Source organism: Pseudopodoces humilis, chromosome 4 (genome assembly GCF_049639895.1).
Source record: "Pseudopodoces humilis isolate 2021_Gansu_Grassland_sample_001 chromosome 4, ASM4963989v1, whole genome shotgun sequence".
In the NCBI taxonomy this organism is placed as follows: domain Eukaryota; kingdom Metazoa; phylum Chordata; class Aves; order Passeriformes; family Paridae; genus Pseudopodoces; species Pseudopodoces humilis.
The window spans coordinates 66,972,602-66,979,649 of record NC_142203.1 but is presented as its reverse complement, the minus strand read 5'-3'; positions in this window follow the sequence as shown (position 1 = coordinate 66,979,649).

Below are 7,048 nucleotides of genomic sequence, written 5' to 3'. Positions count from 1 at the left end.
GATTCCTCTCCTGTGCCATGTTACTCCCATTCCATCAATATCATGGAGGAGAATGTGGATAAAAATAATGTCCAGCACTATGTAAAAATCAGCTCATAATATGTGTAGGGGTTTCCCCCCCTAATTGAAAAAGTTAATTTAGTTAACTAAATGTTAGCTATCTCAAACATTTTGCACCATTAAATTACTTATTTCAACTCAATTTCAAAAATCTCTAGGAGAAACATCAGCTAGTATTTCTCCAGAAGAGAAGGTTCTAACTTAACTGCAATTTAACTTGACTAGGTGTTACTAACTTCTCTTGTGCTTATGTACTTTAGAGTGTATTCCTATGAGAAAATTCCCTGTTGGGTACTTTTCAGATCTTGTCTTGCACTGCTGTACCAGCCTAGCTACAATGCAAATGAAGGATTTTATTTGTGAGTTCCATAGAGGTGCTTCTCTGCTTCTCATTTCCTTTAACATAGGTTTTGAAAGTTTTCAGACCAGAAAAGAAGATCAGAAAATACCTCTTGTAAACAAGAAGTGGTGAAGTATTTTGCTTGGAGACAGAGTTCCTACGTCTTTGGGAACAATGTTCCTTGAAACATTTGTTATCATTTCCTCTTTTAAACAGTTAAATAAAGAGGCTTTAAACCAAGGGTTCACAGCGATATTAGCAAAAGGTTAAGATAATATTTGTAGATTGTTTTTTCATCAATGATTTCAAAGGGGAAAAGCAGCATAATTTAATTTTAATTGCTGCTCCCATTTCCACAGAATGGTGCATATTGACAAAACAGATGTAATCACACTGTCTCTGGACACTCTTACTCACCATGGATGTGGACATGGTAAATTAGCAAGAACTGAATAGGAGGAAGTATGGGTTACATGAAAACACTTTAAACTAGTATGTAAATACTTTATCAGAAATGTGCTTTGTAGGATGCTGTTTGAACTGTCTGGCAGCCAGAACTCCAGAGGCTGATTCCACAGCTGCTCGTTGGCCCTGTGGGACAGAGCTCCAGGTGTGCTGGAGCTCTGCAGGGCAGCAAAAGGATCAGCTGCATCAGTAAATCACCATCTCCTCTCACCTTGGGCAGGGACAGAGGTGTGCTCCAGGGTTTTGCTCTCTCGTTGCAATAGCCCAAGGGAGTTGCTGGAGTAAAGCAAACTTGTTCACTAACCATGTCCCTAAACTTTTCTAAAGTGTCCTCTCTCTGCCTTGAAATACATTTTACATTGAATGCAAGCCCCATCTCTGTGCTGAGGGAACCTGCTGGTGGGGGAAATAATTTGCAATTTACTCCTGGTATTCAGGAATCAATCAAGAATTGATGAGTCTTTCAGAAAAACAATTTGTATCTATGGCTTTAATAGTACAAAGAAAAGGTCCCACAGGATGGAGAGAGAGAAAAAAAACATGAAAAAGTAAGAGAGAAAGACTGGAAGCCAGTGAATAACAGATAAACGGTTCAGCCAAGCAAGCCAAGCATATAAAGAAGCTATAATCCTGGGACAAAGTGTAAAGTAATTTACTGAGCTAAGTTTTCATAGTTCTGGGGCTCCATGCACAACCTCTAGTCAAAAAAGAAGCTGATTCTTTTTCCTCTGAAAAAGGATCTCTGAAAAACAGGAATATTTTCATGATTAATGAAAGATTAAATGATCTTGTAATATACAGCCCAATTCATGCATTTTCTTCATTAGTGATTGATTAAGTGGCCTGAAAGTGTCTGCAGACAGAGAGAAAGATACAGACCAAAATTAAATGAATCTAGGTTTTCCCAGCAGAGAACAAATAAAAGGACCAAAATATTTCAGATTATCTGAAGTCTACTTCTAAATATAAAATGAAGTGTTTCTTCTGATGATTACTTGATTCACTTTTTTTGCCCTTTACAGCTAGAAGTGTTTTGTCTGGCTGCACAGCTGATACAGGCATTTGACCTAGAGGGCAAGAAGCACACTTAGGAATAAACCCAAGTAAAAAGCCAAGAACAAATGCTGTAATATTTTTTGTCCTGTCTGTTTTTCTGCATCCCAGATAACAACCCCAAAGTTTAGAGAATTACACCTTGATATCCAGATCTGGTTCAGAAATCTAATCTGACATCTTTTTCCATGTTTCAAACTGCAAGAATGACAAAGAACAGCAATGATTTGAAAATCCCTATTAAAAATATTAAAATGAAACTGTCTCATAAGTGAATTAATTAGGTTTAGAACTAGCCTGAAAAATTCCTTTTGAGTTTACAAGTTTGCAGCAAGTCTCCAGGGAGCTTGATTCTGAGCTACAAACCTGCCAATGTACACAGATCCTTGCAGTGTAGATGATGTTTGGGAGCTGACAACTTTCCACATGTCTCTTGTGCTAAATCACACTTTAATGTGTGGCTTAAATGTAAGGTAAAAATGATAAAGCTAGGAAAAAGGAAAATTCCAGATAGTAGTAGAAAAAGAAAAATAAAAGTAGTTGTTCCCAGTCTAACAAACTTAGGAGGGTTTATTCCTTGTTTCCTTTGATTTGCAAAGGCCTGTAGAAATGATTTAATGTTTGCAGGGTTCATAGATGTGTTTTGCAAAAATGTTTATCCTTCCCTTTCCTTGTCTTTTTCCTCTGTTTATTTCAATGCCAAATGAAAAATAATGACTCCCAACTTACACTACCATTCAAAACATTATTGTGAAATGAGCCTGGGGTGGCTGCTTGACCACTAGCTCAGTGCTTGGATTTGGCCTGGCTAGCACCAGGGCAACAGAGAAAATAAATGCTGAATGCAGCTTTGATTCCTTCCATTAATAGAGACCTCCACCTGTTTATCTCTGCCTCTCACTCTTATCACCTCCCCATACTTAGCATTTGCATGAAATCTCTGAACCCCAAGTATCTTTAAGGCTCATCCACCTCTCTATCAAACAGTTGAATCCAAACAACTCTTTCAAAACTTCCCACTGACGGACAAACTGCTGGAGTGCATAATCCCATTCCCTCAGTAAAACAGGTAGGCACAGGGGAAAGCACAATGATGCCCTTGAATTACAGAAAACCTTTACTACAAAACACTTGCTTGAACCTTGGATTCTTTTTCAGCAAATAATGTTGAAGGTAACATTACTTATTTAGCTTACCTTTTAGAAATAGATTTTTTTTTTAATGGGCTGACAGAAATCTATTTTTTCAATTCAAGAAGTAACAGCTTTTCCAGGATTTTGAAGGAAAGAGTATTATAAGCAGGGCTCAGTAGTGTCTCCTTTTTTCACTGAGTCTATACACATTTTTCAGGCAAGCTCACATATAAAGCTTTTCAGATGTGATCACCAAATCATTCATGACTAAGATTGGCAATAAACAGAAAATAAAACAAGAAGTTTTATAAGTTGAAATGGGCATTGAAAAGTTTTTCATCCTTAAATGTATTTTTTGCTTTAACTGAATTTACATACAAGTACTTGTGAGAAATCTTGCACACATCTTAAGGGTGGGGCAGTAGAAATAATTGCATCAGAATTTATGTATTTTGGTAGATCATGCCTTGAAAAATTTCTAAAGCTTGTTTTTTATTCTTAAAAGCTGTGTTTTCCTTTTCTGAACTCTTTGAACTCTGAAGAGAGTTGTGCAAAGAAGGATGTTCTGGGAAGACAAAAGAGCCCTCATTTCCCTTAGAAACTGTTGTTTCTCAACTATTGGTTTCTCACCAACTATTGGAGAGAAATCTATATATATGTGGAGGAGGAATGATTTCTATGGCACATGAAGCATTTAGGCTTGATATTTTGAAAAAACCACATAGCTACACAACCTAGATCTATTTCCACTATGTACATAATGCTTGTAATGTTTCCATTATTTATGTAGCGCAATCAGACAGAAGGCAATCTGCTGTGCATGCGAATGCATCAATATATTTTGTCTACATGCAGTAAGCTGCAGTTAAAAACATTAGTTTTTAACTACCAGTGTAGTATAACATGACCCCCTTGATTTTTAAACTGGAACTACAATAGGAAACAATTTTTTTGCAACACTGCCCAGCTTCCTGCCTCCCACCTTGGATTCTAACCTTCTTGAAAATCATGAAGTAATCCAGTTACCCTTGCAGCCACAAGGGAGCCTAAGCAACACATGAAACACAGAGCTATGGAGCAGTATAAATGCAATGTAAATATGTGGGCATTTAAAGTAACCAGAGCTGCAGACCTGAAAGGTGATGGTTTTGATTGAAAGCCCTGCTTCAGATTGCGTTTCTAAGGCAGGTGTTAGTCAAGCAATGAATCAGGGTTTGTTACATCAACAGGACTAGTGGTTCTTCTTTCTTTTCCAATGTTTTGAGTTTTCCTATACACTTTTCTTGCTATTTCAGTGTTTTCTCCCATATGTGCATTTGTGAAACTACTACTGAGAAGAAACATGTTACGAAAAAAGGCCATAATAATTTTTTATGTAGTAGCGAAGGATTTGGGGGTTTAAGAAGATTTGAAAACTGACTTTTTTTTGTTTTTAATACTTCTGTTTTCCAAGTGATCAGGTGATTTTTGATGCATTGTTTATATGTTGGTCTGCTTGAATCATCTGAAGTAGATTTCTCAGGCTTTGACAAAGTAAAGTTACATCAAAGTAACTCAAGTTAGGCATCCTCTGAACTGAGAGATTTAAAACCACCAGTTCTTTTTCAAAGCCTTGGCTGCTACATTTGGAAGCATTTTAACCCAACCACTCTATTCTGATGCAAGTAAATTGTGGCATTTGCTCCATAGTCAGTTTCAATATTTAGCGAAATCAACAACAGAAATGCAAGGGCTGCATCAGATGCCTGATCTGTCATGGTGCAGATCAAGTTATGCAGAGTTTCATCTGAAAAATTTACTCCACAAGGAAAACCATGCTGGCATTCAGCCAGAAGATTAAAACATCCTTTGGGATGCAAAGCTGCTGCAAAGGCAGCACTGCTGATTGTCAACAATGTGTGTGCTGGTTGATATTTCCATAGGTCTTTCCTAGCTTTGTGAAGCCTTGGGTAAGGCCGGGTAAGTTACTACCAGGGTCTGAAGAGCTTCTCCTGCAGTGCAGCTCTCCTTGCTGCCCAAACACAGAGCTGCACTGCAGGTCTACAGACAACAAAGTCAGCTCCAAATTTCATAGGCCTTGAAGGATAGGAAGGATTGTGCTGGCACCATGGGCTGTGTAGGGGTGTGTCTTTGCCTCCTCCCTCTGTGATGGCACTATCCTGTTAACATTAGTCAGCCAAGTTAGGTACATCATGTTCTGGCAGGACACAGCCTCCTAATGATGTTTGTTTGACAAACAACAAACTTTTATTTCCAACAGGTGGTCTGTAGGGGATTGAAGGCTCCTATATTGCCTTTGGATTTTTGTCACTCTTGCAGTCTGAGAAACCAGAGCAAAGCCACTTACATTAGTAAAAATAAATTAAAAATCAAAATATCCTAAGGAAAATTGTGCTGTTTTTTTATAGGAGAAATAAAAAAAAATCATGAGACTGTCTGCTTTCCATGAATGGACAGGTGATAATTTCCCCTGGAGGAATGGAGTTGTTTGTAGCTAGTTTTATTTCTGTGGTGGGCCAGAAAAAAATCAGAGCCCCATCAGAGCTCCTCAGCATCAGCCCCTGCTGCAGTTAAGGGGCAACACTCAGAACAGGCCAGTGACAAAGGAGGAAGATGCAGCACCCCTCAGCACAGCCTGGGGGACACAGTGGAAAGACCCCTGAGACTGAGATTTGTTGTGTCAGGCTTCCAGCTTGGCTGGCACTTTTCCTCCAGGAGTGTACAGTCCAGAGGGGCTCTTTAAAGTAAGTCAACAAAAACTTTTAAAATGGCATTAAAGGAAGAGAAATAAACAACTTAGGAAAACTGGCAGGCAGAAGGAAAGACATAGGTTAGGTGTGGAGAAGAGGGACTGGAGAGGGTGATGGAGGAAACAAAGGGAAAAAATAACAAAGTGAAAATAAGTAATGAAAGGAGTGACTACAGAAAAAACTGACAATGTAAAGGGGCTAAATAAAACATAATCTCTTATGCAGACATTCATGATTAGAAAAGGTTATTTCTCTTTCATTTTTATTTCCTTGGCAGAGAAGGGGGAGCTGTAGGGAGAAGGAAATTAAGTGTTTGCTGCTGGTGCCGATGGAAAATTTTGTTTCAGCTGCAGCTCAGGCAGAGAAAGAATTTCCCCTGGTCAGACCCAGGTAAGGGGTTACAGAGAAGTGGTATCTGTCCAAGGCAGAAACCCTTAATATCTGTATTAATTTGTCAGGTCTTGACTAAGGAAAGCAATATTAATAAGACTTTAACATTCTTGCCACTGACATGTGACATGTGTCCATAAATATTTAAGGAATGATGGGATCACTTAACCACTCTTTCTTCATTTCAGCCTCAGTTCCCATCCTAAACTGAACTGGAAAATTTTTTATGCACTTTGGCTTGTCTCAGTTAATTAACACCCCCACCCCTCTTTCTATACCTCCTTTCCTGTCTACTACTTCTGAATCACTCTCTCCAGCTCTGTCCAGGCTGCTTTCAGCTCTGGCGTTGAACTGCAGGTTGTCACTAAAGGCACCTTGGCATGTACATAAAAGAGATTTGAAGGTGGAAATGACCACCCATTAAATCACCTCATCCTTCCAGTCAGTGTGGGATTTTTCCTGCAGCACACTCCCCAGGGCCTGGGGTTTTATTGCTTCGAGCAACAGAAATTCTACCTCCACCCCCTTTGGGAGGAGTGCACCAGGGCTAATAGATCACACTCTTATGCAATTTTTCCTGATACATAGCCTGCATTTTCCTTTGTTTGATGTCTTTACTCCATTATTCATATTTATAACTGGTGCTGGGTGAATCCCAGGTGGTTCTGACGTTTATTTCTGTTTAAGAAGGCATGCAAAAAGCCAGAGATTATCTGCATTCTTTAAACCTTTTGGTGCCTTCCTGACAGACTCTGTTATTTCTTCCCTGAAAACTGCCCAGGACCCAGTAAAAAGTCACATTTCTCTCTACCCCAGAAGGGTAGAAGGTTGGATACTGGCCAGTTCCATGCTCTGGT